We start from the raw sequence: 21,037 nt of genomic DNA, 5'->3' as shown, positions 1-21,037 counted from the left end.
TAACTTTAACTTTATTGACGTTATTCCCTCAAAGGTGAACATAGTCAAGAACTAATACTACAAAAATAAGAAAAGGATACTTATCAAAAAATAATAAATAAATATATATATATATATATAATATATATATATATATATATATATATAAGATATAACTTTATGCAGAATATGAAATGTGGGGTAATCTTAAAAAATATCTGTTTCTTGGATAAATGTTGTGAGGTATATCATGCTATCTGTATTGCTCATGTACTCTCGGGATATGTGTCTTGGGAGCTTTGACGGAAAATTGCCTGTGCATATGTTTGTCGCACGGTAGTGGGTCAAAGCTGGGTTACGCGGTATCACCACGCTCTGCCAGTGTGAACTGATTTAAAAGATTCTCAAATTTAAAGAGGGAGAAAATCCAAATACTGTGCCTTCTCGGATAGACATGTAATGCACGGAAGCTCAGTCATCATATCTGTATGTGTTCGTGGCTGACAGTAAACCTTGTGGGGGCGACGTGAGTTCATAGATCTACCGACAAAATATCATCGCTACACCGGAATCACAGAATTGACAACACTGGCAAGTCAGGCAAGACATCATGCCCAGTTGAAGTAGTAAAGTAAACGTGGGCAACTGGATGAAGTAAGAATTTTTACACCCATTTTATTCATTTATCTACATGAAGCGAAGGAAAAATTAACCATCCATGTAACTAAAGTATAACCCTGACCTATATACGAACTCACTCACGCGCAGCAGTGCATTGTCCTGAACTAAGCGGGGAAATTCCCTGCTGAGTCATTCACATTCCAAATGGAACTTGCGCAATACAGTAGCTATGACTCACCCTCACTGAGCAAAACAGAACGACATTCTATTCTCTCTCTCATTTGTTAGATAGATTCTGACTGAGCCGTACCGGAGCCGGTCTGCTCTTCAACCCGTACTGGAACAATTCCGAAGGTGCGGGTCTCGTTTCTGGATGTGAATTTTATCTGCTGGCTGGTCCATTTTCACTATGTTGGAGTCGTCGGAACGAGATTTTCCCCTACCGGAACACTGTTGCGCAATACCCCTATCAGGACGCAGCAGGAACTTTCCGGTAGGGAATTTCGCAATACCGCTTTCGCAATACCGGACTTCAGTTGCTTAGTAACTTGTGATGTCATGTTCAATGTCTGTCATTCTACAGTTTTCAGAAAAATTTTCTGAACGACTCTAGTTAACTTGTTCACCTGATAGATAAAATTTTAGTAATTTCCTCTGAACTTAAAATGTGACGGAAGACCATTACTTCAAATAATATGAGACGTTTCAGATGAATGGTACTGATATCTAAAGTGTTCACTCTTTTATCTCTACGTACAAATGTAGTTCCTAAGTCGTTCTCTATTCTATTCCCACCAACAAAACATTCAATACTCATTTCCCCTCCCCGATCTTTATCAATACTTATGATAATATCACAAGTTGTTCTGTTATCTGTTTTCATAGCATAATATCCAACCAAATCGTCAAATTCATCTCCAGTAGCTAACTTTACACATCTAATGAGAACTGTACCATGTTGAAGTATTTTCATATTATCTGTCATCTGTTGATTTACTGTCTGTAAAGTTAATTCAGCTGCCTCATCACCGACACTTTTAAGACCCAGTTTCTTTAAAGTTGTGTCCCAAAATAATCTAACTGGAACTCCGCTAGCTGTATAAGAGCAATAATTCTCCCCCTCGTTTATCCACCTTCTTAGTGTATTATCTGCCTTCATTATTGTATTAAGAGGACTAATTTTAAGATGAATTGGTATACCAAGAAGTGCAATATATGGATTTGTAGGAGTAAGCCAACTACGAAAATCTAACAATTTATATTTGTTTACATTGCTATCAAAATAAATCACATTCGGAGTTCCTGGTGGTTCAGCAACACCTCCTGCAATTTCACTATCCAATATATCTAAGATGTTACGCGGCACATTATAAGGCATGAATTTCTGACTAGCTGAATCCCATGTCAGAGCAAAAGGAGTAGAATCATTCGAAGCCTTTGTGGCGTCAATTACAGTTTCATCAATGTCTTTAAGTTCGGAAAATTCTACAGCATGCTCGTGGGATTGCACCGCGGCATTGGCTAAAACGAAATATTTTTCGCGGTCCTTTGTAACGAAGGACGTAATCCTTATTATGATTAGCAGCCATCTTAGTATTATTGTTAACTTTAACATCACTCAGACTTCAAGCTCAAGATTTTGCATACGAATTGTACCTAGACCGAAGACACTTGGATCAGACATACTCCGTAGGGACCTATATACAGTGAAAATTAAAATAATACCTTGTAATATACACAACCATGGCTTCAGCTATAGGAATGACAGTTCTCGGTGCTGTATTAAATGCAACGGCATTCACAGGAGGAAATATTATCGGACAAAAGCTTTCCGGTAATGGTGATGCTCTTATTGAAGAGAAGGTCCGACATGATAAAGCATTAGAAAAATTTGAACATGATCGCAACGTCTGGTCAGAAAAAAGATTACTACAGGCTGACTGGGAAAGAGAAAATCAGGCAAAGGACGCACATGCTGCGGCAGAATTAAGAGATACAGATGCAGAAATCCTGGAAGAAGCAGAAGCGGTGCAAAGCAACTCTACGTCAGGCCGTTCCGAAGGAGCAGTTCAATTCTCAGATTATTATCAGCCCAGTCCTGAGCAAAAGAAATATGAGATGATCTATATTGCTGGAGGATTGGTCGTGGGATGGTTTATCTTCCGATAGGGTTACACCGCCCCGCTTCGGGACTACAATAATTCAATACAAAAGCTAATTGGCCAGTTATTGAAATCGATCATGTTTCCATCCTGATCCGTTATCCAGATACGAATTGAATTCATGTAATCTCCCCCTTTTCTCAATGGCATAGAAATTGCTCCGTTTTTAAAATCGTAAGTAACCTTTTCACTTATTTCTCTCGTATCCCGGATGGGAAGTATTTGTAAACAGTTCGATACTTTCCCCTGTATGTATCCTCCGGAGGCACCCGAACCAAATGAAACATAATTTCCAGTAACATCGACTACATCTGAATGAACTATATATTTAGTGACTGTTAAGAAATCCACTTTCTTCGGACTCATAGTACTTTTTATAACTGGGTTGTTCTCAGGTTTATCTGAAAACCGACGACGTTGGCGAAGCTACCTGTGGCATTGAAATAGACTTTAATATCTTTAGCCAAAGTTAGATAAACATGGTTTGTCGGCAGATGTTTTTCAAAATTAATTTTTTGCTTCAACCCGATTGCTTTGTTTAACGTATCGATATTGTAGTTACCTGGACGTATTGATTTAGTCTTCTTCGGTTGGTCACCTTCTTGATATTTTATTACATTATTCGTCGATGTTATGTTATGCCATGAATTATATAGTCCGCACTCTAGCAGTCTTATCTTCGTAAACTGTGTCGTGTCAATACAAGGGTAAAAATTAACAGTAACAGGTTCACCTGTTTTGCTTTCAATCCAAATGATCATTGTTGTACGTTGTATATATTACTAAGTATAAGTGTTCGATGAATATTATTATTATTCCGAAGGTGCCCATTACACAGTATAAGGTTCTGCAGGAATAATATTTTTCTGTTCAAGGAGATCTTTGGTCGCAACCGCGGCAGCAGTCGCACCACCTAATTTTGCCAATCGAGTCAAATTTGGACGACTTGGATCGCCACCTCTATTTTCAGAAATTTGCTGGAGATCATAAGATATCCCATCGCAAGTCCTGCGATTACAATACCATCGTACATTGTGTTTACAACTGTTTTAATATCCATGATTGCTGACTAGTATATAAAATAAAAAATAAAAATAAAAAATATGGGAGTTAATCCATCTCATACAATGTAGAGGAGCTGGGTCCTCCCTCTCCCTCCCCCTCCCCCTCCCCTCCCGTAGGAACTGTTCTGGAGGGAGCGCTACTGGCTCTGTTTTTTCCGCTTTCTGGGGAGGATCTTTCCGATCTGGACTCGATCGATTAACGGGACAGGGGGTATGCCGAGCACGCCCCCAATATAGCCTAATGCAGTCAATGAAACTCCCACAATTCCTAAAACAAGATAACATTTATTATACCAGCGTGAATTATTATCACACTGTTCTTTCATTGTAGGCGGTAGGTCTGCTACCGCATCGCTCCCCTCCCCCCCCTCCCTCTCCATTGCTTTTAGTTTCTTCTCCCTGTTTTGCCTGTTCCATTCCGCTAGTCGCTTCCCTGAAGCAACTCTCCCTGGATGCTTCGGCGGTAACGTCACTTTCTCTATGTTGCGCTGTGTCGGAGTCGTTTCCGTTTGCGGTGTGGGCCCCGTCGGCGGGGCTTCTGACGGAGTCCCTGGCGGAGCCGTTTGCTGAGTCGGCGAAGTTGAATCCATTTATTTCAGGTACTATATTAAACCCGATTTTTTTAAAATTTAAATGTTTACCCGTAATTAAACCGGTGGAAATTAGAGCAATCACAGGCCCCACGTGTACGCTATCCGCCCTGATAATCGTTTTATTTCACTGTTTAGAATAAAATCCTTTTAAGATCAGTGGCATAGTTATCTCGATCATCGATTGGAACTACCTGACTGATTGCGCGGGCTCCTAGATCTATGAAACTTTGAGTGATGGTATCACTTATAAGAGAACTGTATTTCGCTTCGTACATTTTGAAGGCTTTAACCACCGTTTCATCTTTCCATTTTTCTACGTCAGCAACTGTAATCTCCTTACCAAAAATAACTTGCTTTGACCACTTGCGATGACACAGAGTATTTTTTCACGTTTTGTCTCTATTATGGATTGATTATTGTCCGAAGGCGCTGAAGGTGCCGAAGCCCCTTCGGAATGCGCTGCCATATTTGCCGCTGCCGATGACTTTATTAAATTCTCCATTGTTTGCAGTATGTTATCTATTCTTAGTAAAAAATAAAAAATTCGTTTAAACCTGAATCCGAAATAAAGTATTAACATAGTCTGGAATGTTAGTACCCCTAAAACGTTCCGACAGGGATTCCGGGAAAATTCTCCTCCATTTAAATCTATATGTATATAGAAACACGAATAATGAGTACAGACTTATTCCCAGTTGCTTTTCAATTGAATAAGACGAGCGTACCGACAGTACAGCATGCTGATATTCCTTCCAAACCGGACGGGGGAATAAAACCTATTCTCATGGACTTAGAAATATATGTAACGCCGACAGATAAATTTACTTTCCATCCTCGGGATGGTGTTCAAAGATAACGTAATCACTCATCGATCAGCGAAAGAAAGTAATGTCTGGCTGGGCAGTCCAAAGATGAAATACTGGGACCAGCAACTGAATTTCGCTGTATGGTGCAGCACGACTGGTTGTGGTATATCATTCGCCCATCTCTTTGATAAGAAATTTCCGCCCCAAATACGATCATTCTGCCGTTTCCATGTATACTTTACAATACGTCGGATCCTTCACGAAATGGGCGTTGCACTTCCAGACGATACCCCCACCTTCAAAGCGGGCGACAATCCATACAATCTCGTCCAATATGAACTTCTCTGTACAGAATTTGGAAATATAAGCCCAACGAAGTCCGACTTTCGTTATCGAAAAGGTCAAAATAAAGGTCTTGGTTATGGTTATGAATATTACACTAATCGTGGGCCCGTTCGACAGCCTGCCGCTGTATACAACGGTCATGACTTTTTCCTCTCCTCTGACGGAGGTGTTTTCTATACACATACAATTTTTGGAAAGAAAAAACATGTACTGTCCGACAAAGAACGACCGCACTACTATTTCTTCCGAAATGATGGATCGGAGGACAATATAATAGTTTCATTCCTCTGACAGGAGACTCGGGACTAACAAAGGCTGGCCTAGCCCGCCTCAACGAAAGTCTTGAAGCCTACGTATATTGCATACTCGGCGCACAAGCAAATATTCGCAGTACCATTGTGGGCGATACTGGCAGCGCAGAGCAAGTAAGAAAAGAATTCGGCGTTCTCCTCGAAGATGAAATTCGTAATACCGACAAAGTAATTAGTTATAGGCGATATCAAGACACAATAATGAATACTGGTGTCAAACTTGATATGGCAGTCTCACCAAATTTACTTCTCTTACCGTCTGAGATGGTCATCCTTTCGGGCCCGGCAATCTCAGGTTATAATAATGAATTGCAATACGCAACAGAATCTATGTCCTTCGGGGTGAACGGTGATATAAACACGGAAGTTCGAGAAAGTGCTGTACACGAGATGGAGGGGGGGGGATCCCGTGAAGTGGCAGGACGAGCCCGGAGAGTCACCTCACAATGACACGACTCGGGGGCCTCCCCTCCCCTCCCCGGAACGGGCAGCATCTGCAGACCCTATTCACGAATATGGTAAAATTGGTTTGTTATCTTTAGCAATATTCATTACTATTGTAGGTACTGGAATAAAGTCACTAACTATATAGTTCATTCAGATGCTGTCGATGTGACTGGGTTTCATCTAACTCGAACCAGTAACTTAAAAGAACTAGAAGAGATTCATTAATTTACAGTATATAGATCCAGAGGAAATGTCAATATACGTAACCCCACCATTCAACATGATTATAACTGGACCGACATATTCTGGCAAACAGAATTTATGTTGGACCTCCTCACCGGTCCATACTTAAGGAAATTCGAATATGTGATATTCATTTGCCCAACATTCATGAATAATAACGTATAATAGAAGATTCATTTTCACCGATGATAATGTGTTTATATTTCCAGTCGGACTCGATGCAGTGGATGATACATTAACCTACGTGCATAAAGAATGGGCTGGAACGAACACTTTAATAATCCTCGATGACTGCGCCTCGTCCAAAGATATGAAGAAGCGCAGTAACGTTTTAGTCCAACTTGGTTTCAGCGCAAGACATGACGGATTATCTGTCTGGGTTCTGACTCAACAATATACTAGTATTAGTAAACCATTTAGGGAAAACATACAGATGTTAGTACTATTTTACACACCGAACAAGATAGACAACAAAACTATTATAAAAGAATATGGAATGGAGGTGTCAGAACGGGAAGCCGTGGGCCTAATCAAGCAATTGAAAAGTAGCCATTCAGTAAACTAGTATTTCGTTTACGGAATCCGTACGACATAAAATTTTTCGTATAATATAGCAATTATGGAAGCTGAAGCCGAAGGAACTCTTAGAGAATTATATTACAACCCGAAAACTGTTTTGGAGGTGTACAAAAATTGTATGACGCAGCACGGGCCAGCGGACTCCACGTTACTAAGAAAGAGGTGCAGGACTGGTTAAAAACTCAGCTAACCTATAATCTACATAAACCGGTACCTCGTACTCGTGCTACGGGCGGCCGGCGCGTTTTTGTAACATCGATAGACTCTCAATGGCAAGCGGATCTCGTGGAATTCCCTCCCCCATTCGCAAAAGAGAACCGTAACATTCGATACATGCTAACAGTAATAGATGTGCTCAGCAAATATGCATGGGCCAGGCCGATACAGTCAAAAACGGCTGATGATACGTTACAGGCACTACAAGATGTGATTAAGAAATCTGGGAGAAGGCCCGACAAACTTCAGACAGATGAGGGGCGGGAATTTACTAACCGAAAAATGCAGGGGTGGTTGGAGGAGGTGGGAATTCACTGGTTTCACACCTACAGTGATAAAAAAGCTAGCGTCGTTGAACGTTTTAATCGGACGCTTAAGACGATGATGTGGAAATACTTTACATACAGACAGACACGTTCCTGGCTCCCCATTCTACCACAACTTCTCGAGAATTACAATAACACCGTACACGGAAGTATCAAAATGAAACCCAGGGACGTAACAGAGGAGAACGATTGGCAGGCATTTTATACACTATTCGGTCCTGAGTTGGCAGCCGGGGAGCCAACCCTGAATTCAAGCCGGGAGAACGTGTCCGAATTACAAAATACAAGACCACTTTTAAGAAAGGATATTTGCCAAATTGGACAGAGGAGATTTTCGTAGTTTCAAAAGTTGTGTACGCAGCTGGCTTGGGAACACCACCAGTTTACAAAATAAAAGATCTGAATGGAGAGGAAATACTCGGCACTTTCTATTCTGATGAACTTCAGAGCGCCCTTTCGGACGAGCTGTACAGAGTAGAACGAATTTTGAAGACGAAAAAAATTAGAGGAAAGAAATATTATCTGATAAAATGGAAAGGTTATCCAGAAAGTTTCAATAGTTGGGAGCCGGAGGAAAATGTTATTAGAACTTCGTAAGTTCCTGTGCTGGTACTACGTAAGTACTTCGTAAGTTCCTGTCCATGGTACTTGTCAAGTACTACGTAAGTACTAACGTAAGTATTTACGAAAGTTATTCAATAAGTACCATGGAAAAAGTCTTAATTTCTTGAAAGCCGAAAGTGTCAGTTTACCACCCCACTTCCACCCCCCACCTGGCCAAGTATTTATCATGTACTGTCGTAAGTAATGTTCACTTACTGCATCTTTTTCGGCCGTATGTGGATGAGGTGGTACCCCCTCAGTTCCTGAACATATTAAGTTTTCAAGATCTTCAAAACGACTTCTCATGTTACCACAGTCCGTTCTTTCGAGTCCCCCTTGTTCAGCTTTATCGATAAGTTCTGGTTGAAGTATAATGTACACAACTGACATAAGCCATAGACAAGTAACTTCAAAGTCCCCCTTTTCATAATGTCAAGTGCTCGTAGGTCAAACGAAGCATTATAAGCACACACAGATTCACAAGCGTTAAGAAGTTTGTGTAGGTTCTTTAGTGAGACTCGAGGTTGTTCTAGTTGTTCTTGACCAGGTGGGAAGTACGCTTTTTCAAGTTCCTCCTCCTTGAAACCGTCTATTAAAAATCCCTGGCTGCCGCCGCTCCATGCAATTCCAAAGTCAAAAGCTCGTGGATATTCTACTGGTCCGACTGTCTCGGTATCAATTGTTGGATTAAGTATATTCTTGAGAACGAGGGGGTAAGAGCGTTCCGAATTACCAAACATGGAAGTCTGTAGTCGTGGCAAATTTCTAAGAAAGTCTGTTTGAACTTATTGTGAATCTCTTCTAGTTCTTCTAAGGCGGCTATTTCGTACGACCTGGCTCGAGTCAACACATTCCGCCTGCAATAATCCCAAGGCATATCTTTGAATATGATAATGAAACTGGGTAAATGGTCAAATGCTCTAGAAACAATCTTTTTTTCTTCCGTTGCCACGCCCCGGATTCGAGAAAAAGTCAGATGTTGAATTATGGAAGAGTCACAAATAATGTATTGTTCTGAAGGAGGGAAACCTCCCTCCTCCTCCCAGCCTGACATTGTAAACTAAGAGTATGTTCTATAAACTGATTCTGAAAATCGGCAATCGAAACGTGGCGCCCATTATAAAGTCGGCAATGTTGCTGGAAAAACTAGTGTCAAATTCTGGTACGTGATACGGATCCAAATTTACTGCATCGTAACTCTTACCACTTCCAGTTGGTCCATTTATGAATATGTATGACATTTTAGGATACTATATCATAGAAAAAATTTTTTAAATTATTTTTTATTAAGATATATACGATAAGACAATGACAATCCTTTCTATTTCAACTGCAATAAAAATACTTGAAACCGGAGAAGAGAATATTCAAATCAGTGACGGCAAACTCATATTTGGTGAATCTTTGGTAGATCCTATTATATATGTAGACAGTGAGCTAGAAGTGGTTTTCAACATCGGACCTAAATATGGATCCAACGATCCTGCTACATGCGATGAAATGTGTGTTCGTTGGCAACCGAGTCTTCAAAAGTTTACTGATTTAATAATATTCCGTACCCTAGGTGAAAGTTTCGATGCAAGCACTGCTAAAAGTTATGCTGCAAGCCTGGCCGCTCACTCCAAGAATACTACCGGATTTTACAATCCATCTAAAGTGTATCAGAAGCGAGGGAGCGAGGGGCCTCAGCCAGTGGCGTATTTTAAATTTCAGTTTAAAAGAGGGAGAGGGAGAAATCACGATTTCGCTACATGTATTGATATGGTTCAAGAAATTGACTGCGGTTTTAAAACAGTGAGTCCATTGCCAGTCCGAGAAAATCCTGCTATTGTACCTCGTAATATCCGAAAAGGTAGTAAGATAGAATTCTTAGCATTTAAACCGCGCTTAAGTAAGCGTGCTCTTTCTTTCACTGTTGAGAGGTTATTTTGTGTGCTGCGCCTAATAAACCAGAAATTCAAGATGTGGAAGAACTAGTCGACTTAGAAAGATTAGGCGAGATATATAAACAAATAAATGCTGACAAAAATATTATAGTGGATTTTGATGACCTATCATAGAATAATTATTTTTTTCATTTTAAAAATTTTTAGGATAGTATATATCATAAAGATTATTATGGCCAGTCAATTACATACAGCATTCAAGGGAGCAGTTTTACAAAAAGAATTTCCTGAAGTCAAGCGAGTCAAGGATATCGGGGAGCTGGTGGATATTGAAGGTATGGTCAAAGAACGAAAGATGTACTCTGTTTATACCGAAATGGAAGTCAAATTATCGGATCCGAAAACTGGTAATACACAACCGCGTTCATTGTATGTTAAATTAAATGATACATACACAAAAGATGTAAGAGGATCAGGATCGGATGTGGGGCAACAATTAATAGATCGCTACGATCGTATGCTTGATACAATTGAAAATGTTGAGGGTTCTGGTCTCGTTCTCGAGGAGATACTTAATTTTGAAGTAATTCTAGTAGAAGTTTTACTCGGGGCTGGAACGCGTTCCGAAGGGGGGGCTGGCGCAGTCCAACTTCCCAGATGGTTAAAAAATAAGCATTGTGTTAGCGATCTGGTGCTACCTTCGGGCAGCGAGAACTGTTTTCAATACGCCATCGTAGCAAGTTTAAAGTTGGCCGACCCCGAGTTTCGTGAAAAGAAATGTGGTCAGGTAAGGAGAAAATGGAATACGTACGCCCCATTTATGGCTGACTACTGTTGGGAAGGTATTCCCTTTCCTACGCCCGCCGATCTGACTGTATTCAGGCGCTTCGAGCAGCAAAATCCAGGCATCAAACTTCAAGTATTTCAGATCTACGAAAATGATCCCGCTCCCCCGTCCGACATAACTGTGTTATATAGTGCCCATTCCGAAGGTGAAGCCGATAGGAATCAAATAGCAAATATCTTACTGATAGTTGGCGAAGACGGCGGCCGTTCTCACTTCGTACCAATTACTGCGGAAAATCGCCTTCGTAATTCTCGTACTAATCGAAAGAATGAGCGCAGACAGAAGTGTATTTGTATGGTTTGTAAAAGAGGTTTTAAGTCAACAGAAGAATTAGAAAAACATCAGGTATACTGTGGAACAGACACTGCCCAGCCAGATTTTCCTAAGGAAGTGTGTCAATTTGAAGGACATCGGAAGAAGGTTCCTTCTCCCTACGTCGTCTATGCAGATACTGAGGCAATTATTGAGAAGGGGACCGGCCGACACATTCCAATTTGTCTTTCGTATGTTATGGTGGAACGGGGGTGGGGGGCCCCTTCGGAACGAGGCCCGGGCCGACCCACTGTTTATGGTAAAAGAACATTCACAGGTCTCTCCTGTGTTACAGACTTTCTAAAGGATATGAAAGAACGGGCCGAGTATTATTCGAAATCGTATTATTGGAAAATAATACCGATGAGGGATCCTTCTAATTACCGGCGCGACGGATGTGATCCAGTCTGTATTGCATGTGGAGAGCCGGCAGGATACCGAGTAGTGAAGGAGGAGGCGACCTTCTATTGCGAGGGATGTCGCCCGTCGAGAACCATTCCTATCTACTTTCACAACCTCAAGGGATACGATGGTTCTTTTATTTTGAAAGAATTACATGAAATCGTTACCGAAGGAGATGATGGGGGTTCCGGACCAGAGCCTAAAATCATAGCTAAGACGAGCAATGGAGGAATTATGGGTCTCTCGAAAACATTTATTTTTCACGCCTCAATTGTTGTTGCCGGAGGGAAGAGGGAGATAAAGAGACGTTTCTTTTCTATAAAGTTTATGGACAGTGCTCAGCTGATGATGGGGTCATTGGCGAAGTTGGCAAAACTGTGCCGGAGGATGGGTGGACGGCGGCGCCACTTTCGTACCCGGACATTCAAAGGGCGAAAGGTTTCTTCCCCTACGAATATTTAGACTCGGTTGACAGACTGGGAGAGAACCAGCTCCCGGAGAGGGGGAATTTTATAGCGAATTGACGGAAGAGGGGATTTCTGAGTCTGATTACGAACATGCATTAAGAGTATGGGACGAAGTTGGATGTAAGACGATTCGTGATTATATGGAATTCTATTGTGAGACGGATGTTCTCCTTCTTGCTAATATATTCGAAAATTTTCGCGACACATGTTTAGAAGCATATAAGTTAGATCCGGCCCATTACATGTCAGCGCCTGGCTTGACATGGGATGCTATGTTACTTTACACGGGTAATAAGTTTAAACTCATTCAAGATGCTGAGCAGATGACTTTCGTACAACGGGGAATACGAGGAGGTATCAGCCAGTGTAATATTCATTATTTACAGACAAATCATCCGGCTTACACTGGCGCGAATTACGATCCAGAGAAGCCGGTGACCGAAATAAAATATCTCGATGCAAACAATCTCTACGGCTGGGCAATGAGTCAACCAATGCCTACGGCGGACTTCATTGGATGACGATGGAAGAGTGGGAGGAATGGGCCGCCGGCGGAGCGGGTTCCGGAGCTGGCGGAGCGTGGGGACCTGGTTCCACCTTTCCACCAAGTTTTCTAGAAGTAGACTTAGAATACCCAGCCGAATTACATGAAGAACACAGCGATTTGCCATTAGCACCGCATCACTATGAATTTCCGAGGCAGGGCGGTCGACTGATTACAAGTGTGATGGATAGAGAGAGATACGTCTTACACTACAAGTTGCTGGAATTCTATCTTCGGATGGGAATGAGATTGAAAAAGATTTATCGGGTGCTTGCTTTCGATGAAGCTCCATGTCTCGCGAAATATATCGACTTTAACACTAAAATGAGGGCAAACGGGAAGACAGATTTTGAAAAGAATTTCTATAAGCTGATGAATAATGCAATGTTCGGTAAGACAATAGAAGATGTTCGAAAGTACAGAGACTTTAAATTTGTTTCGGACTGGAACGGCACGGATAGTGGACGTAAAAAGATTCAGAAGTATAATCCAAAGATGAAACATATAACTTTCATAACTTCCGAAGAGGATGGCGATTCCTGCGACAGTGCCCTACTGGAACTGAAAACGGATGAGCATAGATATGTAAAACCAGTTTTCATCGGCGCCGCAGTACTGGAACTTTCTAAGCTGCTTATGTATGAGACGCATTACAATTACTTTCGGGCCCAGTTCCCTGGAATACGATTAGCCTACATGGATACTGACAGTTTTGTTTACAGTGTACCGATCCCGGACCCGGACGTAACTTTCAATGATATAGTCCGAGAAGATGTTGAAAAGAATGGTGAGAAGTCTATATATGATACTAGTGGGATGAGCGGCCCCGCCCCAACTTTCCGAAGATTAATAAAAAGTGATAGGTAAATTTAAAGATGAGTTGAATGGTGAACCTATTCTTGATTTTGTCGGCATACGCTCGAAAGTGTATGCTTTTCGAACTCCAACTTCGGAGACGAAAAAAATAAAGGGGTGAAAGATGTTTGTGTTAGAAAACATTTTGAACTTTGAAGATTATAAAGATCTATTTGAAACTGGGAAGAAGCCGAGCCGGCACAGTTTGTACAGTTTGTACGGAAAAAGGCTGGAGAAATCCGTAGTGAAAAGCGCAGTAAAATCATGATGGCGCCAAATGATATCAAACGTGTGCAGCTATACAATCCAGACACAGGCGAATGGCTGGCAGAAACATGGCCGATAGGACGGACGACGGGTCATGGTTAATATTGTAAGACATTAATCTACTATTTTCAATAGAGACTAGGGCATCACTGATAACATAAATGTGGGCAAATATATTATCATTGTGAGCGTCGTCGCCACCCACGCGGTATCTTTCTTCAGGATCTCAAGTTGAATTCCGTCCTTTGTGTTCATTACTTTTAAACCATTTCCATGAAACTCAATATCTTTAAAGCTACGCAGATCGATAAACAGACAGAATTTATTCTTCAAATAATCGGCCTCATCTATATCAATTTCACACCAATCTTTATCTTCAGCAAAATACCGTCGTGTTTCTTTCCAAAATTGTCTTGGTATCATCTTCTGAGCGTACACTTTATTTGCAATGCCTTCGATTGATACAGACACAGATTCAATGGATGGGTTAAAGAAAAGTTCACTGTTCATTTCTGCCTGATTCTGATTTTTAGTGAAGAGTATAGCGATACCTCTAATGCTACGTCGTGGTACATTTATATTTTCATTGATAACCGTGTCCGATTCTTTGAATGGGATTGTTCTAAAATAATGTATATGCTCGTAAAGGTAACTTTTTCCACCGTTGTAATAACCAGCAGTTGACCTCGCGAGATCGAGGTCAGAAATTGTCTCGTATTCCATTTGAATGTTTTTTAATTTATAATTGGTTGTAACAACCTGATTACTGACAAGTAATTGGGGGGCGGGTGCCAACGTAATTTCCCATTCAATATGACTCCCTAACGCTTTTGGATATGCAACCCCATGGCCTGTTATTAGGGGGTGAGTGAGACGAATAGCATATTTTGTTTTATATGTGTCGAAAAGTAACTTATCGCCCACGACGTTTTGATCTGCATCGGTGAACCGCTTCTCAATTTTCTTAGATTTTCGTTCTGAATTCCGTACAGTGTCATGTTAGTTCTCTCCTTTTTATGTTTGAAGAGATCGCGATAACATTCAATAAGGTTATATTTATTCAAATCGAAAAGTGTCTGACCCTCAAATGTGAGTTTCATACGCTCCACCAAATTTTTTGCAACATTTTGTACTACTCGGTTATATTCATCTCCCATTACTTCGAGATCAAAAACCAGGTCGAAAGTATCTGGAACTAAGAGTACTCCGCTTTCTAACTTCGGACATCGTATGATAAGTGTCTGGCCTGGATCTGCCTCACTTGGATTATGAGCAATCACATGATGAGTTCTTTCTGACTTCGTTCCATTCGGTATTCGTTTGGTGAAAGTCGGTGATAATGTTCTATCGTACCCCATTTTCGTGTAATGTATATAGTAGAAGAAAAAAGAAAATTAATCACATCTTTACGTAAATATTTCCGTCTGCCTGAAAGATAAATCGATTGCCTGTGTCGCGAATCAATCGAAGAACCCATATTCTTGGAGATGATGAGCCTCTTGGTCATCCTCAGTATCCTGGAATACAGCTATGAATTCTAGTCGCTTAAAGAAGTTAGTCTTTTGACATTCCTTCACGAAAGCTAATATGTTATGATATAGATTATCATCTTTGAGTCGGACACCTGGATTTGCTCGAAGGATATGTCGATTTACTCGTCGGAGTTTGCACCATTCCAATTCGACAGAGAAACCAAACAGGTCTTTATTTTTAGAAAGAAACTTTGCAATATTCTTTTCACCAAACATGTCGATGCCGTAGGGGTGTCATATATTAATACATAATTTTATTTATAATGACTAATGTTAAACCAGTTAAAAATATCCATAGCTGTTCTCCGACAAATCCGACCACCGATCCTGCTGTTTTTAATAGAAAACTGACGAGGGAGCCGATTAAACCTGGTATTGCAGCAGCACTTTTTGCGGCCAAGGTTTTTAACCATTCGCCAAATTGCTTTACAATTTCTTTCGCTTTTGTATATACTTTGGGCGGACCTGAACCTCCTGCGTTTGCTCCTCCTCCCCCTGCTCCCGCTCCTCCCCTCCTCCTCCTCTAGTCACAGCCAGGGCAATTGTTGATATTGTCATTCCAAGGGCAGTCAGTATTGCAGCGATTGTTATACCATTTCGTTTAAATAACTCTGTCAGCTTCAGCCTGAGTGACATTCTGGATCGGAAATTACATCACGAAGAGACCTAGTCGTAGCCAGACTTTCACGTGCCCCACTGATCTTGCCATTTTCGTATTCAATTCGATTGTCAATTTTAGCTTCTCTTGTTATGAGTTCAGCTAGTAGTTTTTCAGCTTTTACTTTTGCTTGGGTGTGTTCTACAGGAATTTCCTCTAACTGTTTTTCAACTTCTCTTTTCTCTAGCCTTATTTTAACTTTTTCATTGTTAAGCTCGCCAAGACGCATATTCGCAATCCTTAATTCATCATTAATAGCTCTATATTCTGGGTTTAGATTGTTCCATTGTTCGATTTTATTTTCAAAAGCTTGTATTTTATCTGCATTACCAGAAGCATCTTGTCGTAAGAATGTCAGTTCATCTTTGTATACACCCATGTCTTCTGGCGTCATCTTCTCAACCGGTATTTCTCAACCGGTATTTTATCGGTTATCACATCTTCAGAATGCAATGTACGACTCACATTTTCGGGCTCACTATATTATATACTTTGTTTACAAATTCAGAACCTCCTTCTACTTTTTTTACTGTCTTGAGCGATCTAAATCCACGTCCTGTATATTTTGATAGCCTGAGTTCTTTATAATACAGCTTTCCATTCCTAATCTCTGCATTCAAAATTAATTCGTTTGTGCTGCTTCATCAGTAATATTATTCTCGTTTAAGAATTTTTCAGCCATTTGTATTTCAATTGTTACTCTCTGTCTAGTCGTAGGATCTACCTGCGGGCTCCGCGCGCTTGAGCTATCCCGGTAAGGATCGACTTCTGCAAGGGCATTATCATCGTCTATAAAGAATGTTTCAGCAGTAGCGTCATCATCGTCATTTACATTTGCATCATCGAAATCCTGGAGTGGTATATCTTCTCCTCCTTCTGCCATATTGTATTTCTATATTACTACAATTATTTTTTATCCCCCCTTACATATACAGTAAAAATGCACATCTCAGTTGTTGAAAGCGTTGAACAATTGGCTGATTACATAGAAAGAACAAGTGCTGCATATCGACGAAGTTACAAATTAATGGGTCGAATTGATATGGCTCTCAATATTACTAAGGGAATTCTTGTAAGCTCTGCTGTCATAGCAGCAATTCCAACAGTTCCGGTACTGTTAGCCTTAACTCCTATACCAGGTGTTGTTATTGATGTAATACAAGGGAAAACTGGTGTAGCAAAGAGACGAGAGAAATATAAACATTATTATGTTCAATATAAACAGCTGCTTACACAAATACAAGAAAAAGGCGCAACAACAGAGGCTCCGGGGTCAGAACTTATTCAGGACATATTTCATCAGGCGCTAGAATTCAAAACAAGAAGGATTTAGTCCGCCGCTGGAGCGATATCTACGATATTATGGATTGAATGGATATGAAATTTAGATTCAGAAAAATTCCACAGAAAATGTTTCTGAAAACTGTAGAATGACAGACATTGAACATGACATCACAAGTTACTAAGCAACTGAAGTCCGGTATTGCGAAAGCGGTATTGCGAAATTCCCTGCTGGAAAGTTCCTGCTGCGTCCCGATAGGGGTATTGCGCAACATCCCTATGGTTCCGGTAGGGGAAAATCTCGTTCCGACGACTCCAACATAGTGAAAATGGACCAGCCAGCAGATAAAATTCACATCCAGAAACGAGACCCGCAGCTCCGATACGGGTCTTTGTAAGAGCTCCGGTACGGCTCAGTCAGAATCTATCTAACAAATGAGAGAGAGAATAGAATGTCGTTCTGTTTTGCTCAGTGGAGTGAGTCATAGCTAGTGTATTGCGCAAGTTCCATTTGGAATGTGAATGACTCAGCAGGGAATTTCCCCGCTTAGTTCAGGACAATGCACTGCTGCGCGTGAGTTCATATATAGGTCAGGGTCACACTTTAGTTACATGGATGGTTAATTTTTCCTTCGCTTCATGTAGATAATGATAAAATGGGTGTAAAAATTCTTACTTCATCCCAGTTGCCCACGTTTACTTTACTACTGTTGAGTTTCTTTGTACGCGGGTTGATGTGAATAAACTGTTTGACATTCTGTTCAAGAGGGCTGAAAAACTGCAAGCAGCAAGAACTACTTTAAATTGTGTGATCTCTATCCTATACTAGTGATGCATGACATGTAGATTATTGGTCTGTTCTCGCCTAAAGGAAGGAATTTTATATCAGACTCTCTGAAAGTTGAGCTAGCACTTCGGTAACAGTAACCCATGCCTTCGCTATTAGGATAATCTTCCATCTGCAGCCTGGTCATAATCGCCAATTACTGCAAAGTCTGTGTGTCTTGCCGGCAGCATTGGATTCCGCAAGGTCAAATTTCGTCTCAAGAAGGCCGAACGGAAGACATAGTTACATTGGTTTTTAAAAGGGGGCGTGTAAACAACTCAATGCAAATGAGAGGACAATGTCGGAAAATTTGATTTGAAATCATCCTCCTTGAACCAAATTTTTCGAAACCACTTGTAAATTTTGAAGGACTCGAAAAAGAAAAATTATCATTTTAACTTTAATTGAAATGACGTACATAGTGTCAGTTTACACGTAATGCTACAATCGTTGAACATGCCGCGATGAAAACACATCGTCCAGATTTCTGGAAACAAAAGAATTAATGCCAAAATTGCACAAAGCGACCCTAATATGTCACTTTCTTAATCTCATGGGTAAAATCAAAGAGTTGGGTCAGAGCATTTCAATTAGGCCTGACCCTTCGAATTCTGACACAGAATTCAGGACTCAAATATCTCCTAATCGAAAAGCAGACTACCAGGTCAAGTTCAAGGTAAAACGGTGGTCAGAGATATACTATACAGCCTGCAGGGAGACAGATAGATGGAGAGGTAACTTGAATAGATCTGTCAGGCTAAAATGCCGTGCCCGACAGCTCATGAAGTAATTTTGTTTCCCTCACCAGTCAGTCCCGCTTAGTAAATTACTGCTGCAAATACATGCGGAATTTGAAGAAATTCCCAGTGTCCTGCGTTGACAAATTTACGATACATCACCAGGGAATACGGCTTACTTCGGATAATCAGGCAAACGGTGGCAGTTCCAAGTCATCACAATGAGATCTCTGCAGATGAATAGGTTCAGATACAGTCTGAGAGAGGAGTATTTGTCACCAAGGCAGTGACATGCATTGAAATGCAGAGAAAAGCTCTCAGTAATGGCTATCTCCCATTTAAAACATCCAATCGATGAGGTTCTCTCAGCCAAGGATGTAACAAATTCATATTTATGTCATCAAGCTCGCACTCCTCCACCGCCCCAATTACATCAGCTGGTTATTTTCACTTTAGCAGAGATACATTCTGTTCTCATTACACCAAGCGGTCAAAGTACACGCTCGTTTGGCTGAGGTTATTACAGTATTGCTGGGTCAGTGCCTGCTGACATGTGCAGACCTCACTGAGTTCATTCGGGGTCAAGACGTCACTGGACTGTCTCACTGACTCAGAATGACATCAACTCCCTTGAATTCAGTGCCTTGGCACAGTCTCTCTCTCTCACACGGCACTTCCAGAGTGCCTTCCATGGCGCATACGTGGCGTTGGGACCGGAAAAATTCATTTCAGTTCTTTTGGAATGTACTCCACGAGAAGATAACCTTTCCTAAGTGCAGCCAATTGCCCTGTTTCAGATAGCGCCAAAACAGTACATCAACGAAACGAACAGAAACTGAACAGAAGTTAACACAAATCTAATTACTTGTTTTAATGATAATATTTAATAATAAGTTTACAAACTAATTGAATGCTAGACTTGACGAAGGCAATTTACGGTGTGAAATGCAAAAGCCAGCGTTGTCAGTCGAAATTTCCGCTACGTACTTTATTCCAAATTCGCTGCCAATCACGATCGTGACAAGAGCTTTTCGTTGACGTACTTATAAAAGCGTAGAAGAGGCCACAACCAGTCAGATATGATTTACATCGACGTATGTTCTCAAGTGTACTGTTTGAGTATTCAACATAACATATTGAATCGTGATGTGTGTGAACTTAGTGTGTAGGATGGGCTGGGAGGAGGGATCGTATATTATTTGTCGTTGTCGACGTAAAGAGGGCGTTATTGGCAGATGTAGAATTAAATCTCCGAAACACTCACTCACATGATTAATCTTACAGTGAATTGCTGGAAGCACAACCCAAATTTATTACGTGTGAACGCACGCACGAGCAAGATGACATTTGGATGGAACGTCGCTACGACAGATAGTGAGTGATGGATGACCGCAGTTGTCTATACGATAATTGTCGTGACTGGTTTTCATCTGATACCTCTTTGCGGCAGTTTACTATAAATGGTTGTTACTCACAAACATACAGAACATGTTTTTGGCAATGATTGTCTTGAACTTATGCGGCGGTTTATGTCATTAATGTGTCGTCATCACAGATTATTAGCAGCCGCAGTTTTGTTGCATTGTGAATATTTTTAGTGAACATGAGGTACGATATCATTCAAATTCACTATTTTCAAACTAGCTTAGTGTTCAGGGATACAGAAAGTCTTTACGAGAAACCTCTGGCTAGTCTTTCAAAAACACCTGTGAACCACAGGATAATATCCTTCCCTCCAATGAAATGCTAGTAGTTGCCGCTAGTTGCCGTCTCCTCACAAACCAATTATTACGCCTCAGGGAAATCAACGTATTTAGCAGATTGCAAACGTTGCAATTTTAATCCGTTCGTCATCTTAATTCTAGAATCGAAACGTAGCCCTATTACTAAATTGTGACGTCATCAACATTGGATAATCCCAAAACTGTGCAATCGCAAACGGAAAGATTGCTTGTCCCATTTACGAGATTTTCTAGGCATCGTAAAATCAAGTAAACACGACCAATGACTTGTTTTCAGACGACTAATGGTATATCAATTTCGGTTTTACTGAACAATATTTGGCATTATCGCTGCACTTCACATGCTTCAAGGAAACTGTCGGTAATCACGCATGCCCCGCAACATC

The 21,037-nt window shown here is 40.9% G+C and overlaps 1 protein-coding gene across 3 annotated transcripts in view; it reads left to right on the top strand.

Moving 5' to 3' along the window:
- The window catches only part of LOC139135955 (uncharacterized), a 52,328-nt gene that overhangs the window by 16,404 nt on the left and 14,887 nt on the right, over nucleotides 1–21,037 (top strand). Inside the window, exon 4 of one of the 3 annotated variants that reach the window (XM_070703742.1) lies at nucleotides 889–1,093. The exons of the other annotated variants lie outside the window; for them this stretch is intronic. The gene's annotated coding sequence lies outside the window, so the exon portion shown is untranslated. The remainder of the gene's footprint in view (nucleotides 1–888; nucleotides 1,094–21,037) is intronic. 3 annotated transcript variants of the gene reach the window in all.

Source organism: Ptychodera flava, chromosome 6 (assembly GCF_041260155.1).
Source record: "Ptychodera flava strain L36383 chromosome 6, AS_Pfla_20210202, whole genome shotgun sequence".
NCBI lineage: Eukaryota > Metazoa > Hemichordata > Enteropneusta > Ptychoderidae > Ptychodera > Ptychodera flava.
The sequence above is the reverse complement of the archived record's forward strand: the minus strand, read 5'-3'. Positions and strand labels throughout refer to the sequence as shown.